Source organism: Aplysia californica, unplaced genomic scaffold (assembly GCF_000002075.1).
Source record: "Aplysia californica isolate F4 #8 unplaced genomic scaffold, AplCal3.0 scaffold00004, whole genome shotgun sequence".
NCBI lineage: Eukaryota > Metazoa > Mollusca > Gastropoda > Aplysiida > Aplysiidae > Aplysia > Aplysia californica.
This window is the reverse complement of record NW_004797274.1, coordinates 3,435,667-3,436,848: the sequence shown is the minus strand read 5'-3', so window position 1 is coordinate 3,436,848 and position 1,182 is coordinate 3,435,667. Positions and strand designations below refer to the sequence as shown.

The following is a 1,182-nucleotide window of genomic DNA, read 5'->3' as shown; positions in this document are numbered from 1 at the left end:
TCAAGATGGTGGACATTGGACAGTAACCTCAACCCCTCCCACCTTCGTACAGACCCTTCATACACACTTTTTCTGCATGCAATGCGTTCAAACTATTCCAAGCAGACCTGCAACTATGATGCCAGAAATTTAAAGAGCTCAGCAATTGACTTAAGGGTTTCGTTTTCATTATTGTTATTCGCAAATCCTGTTTTGAAAATTCACAATGGTTCTTCAGCATCGATAATCCCGAGGAGCAACACTGGAAAACAGAGAACACGTATTTTCCGACCGAAAACCGTGCTTACCAGGCCCTCAATAACACATTACAGACTTCAACAAAGCTAAAGACCACTTGCAAACACTCTGAGTGGTCTTCTTGGGTCGACCTGCACCTGGGCGTTCTCAGACTGATCCACTGGCTTGATGGCGCTGCCTCAAGCGGAAAATGAGAGAGTGTGACACTGCAAGCCTTCTGGCAACGTCTCGGGCTCCAACTCCATCCTGCAGCCATGCCACAGCTCTGGCACGATCAAAGTCTCTCAGCTTTCGTCTCGGTTTCATATTGATGCGATACTGGATTTTGCGCAAACGGCGGCTTATATTGCCCCCAAAGTGAGCACGGTTCAAGACTGTACATCCGTTTATGAGGTGCACCAGAAATTTTACCTGAGGAATAGCCGTGGCGTTGCACACAAATCGATAAAAAAACACAAATTTGGCTAAAATTCCCCAAGGATTTCCGTGCTGCATTTGGTGGTTTTGCCCCTTTGGGAAGCTTTGCAGTACGCATTAGTAACCCATTAACACTTTCAGAGCAAAAACATTTGAAACATTCCTTGCTGTTTCTTTTTCGGATAAAAAAAATCAGTGCTTAACTTCTGTTGAAGTCTGTAATTATTTATTTCTTTATGTATTGGTTCGCAGCTATGAACGTACAAAGGAGAAGGTCGTGTGAAATGACTACAGTCTGAAATCTCTAGCTCAGTACCAATGTTCTTTATAATACGTCAAGAAGGAATTAAGACCAGAGAGAAGGCGAAAAGGTAGTAGAGAGGACACACATAGTCTAGAGTAGGGGAGAACGATAAAAGGAGAGCAGGAGAGGAGAGAAGAAGAGAACAGAAGAAGAGAAGAAGAGGAGGATAGAAGAGCAGAGGAGGAGGAAAGAATGAGAGGGACAGAGAATGAGAGAAAAAGGGG

General features: G+C 44.1%; 1 protein-coding gene across 1 annotated transcript in view; it reads right to left on the bottom strand.

The window, feature by feature from the left end:
- The window catches only part of LOC101845659, a 34,447-nt gene that overhangs the window by 25,688 nt on the left and 7,577 nt on the right, over nucleotides 1-1,182 (bottom strand). The gene's annotated exons all lie outside the window — the stretch shown is intronic.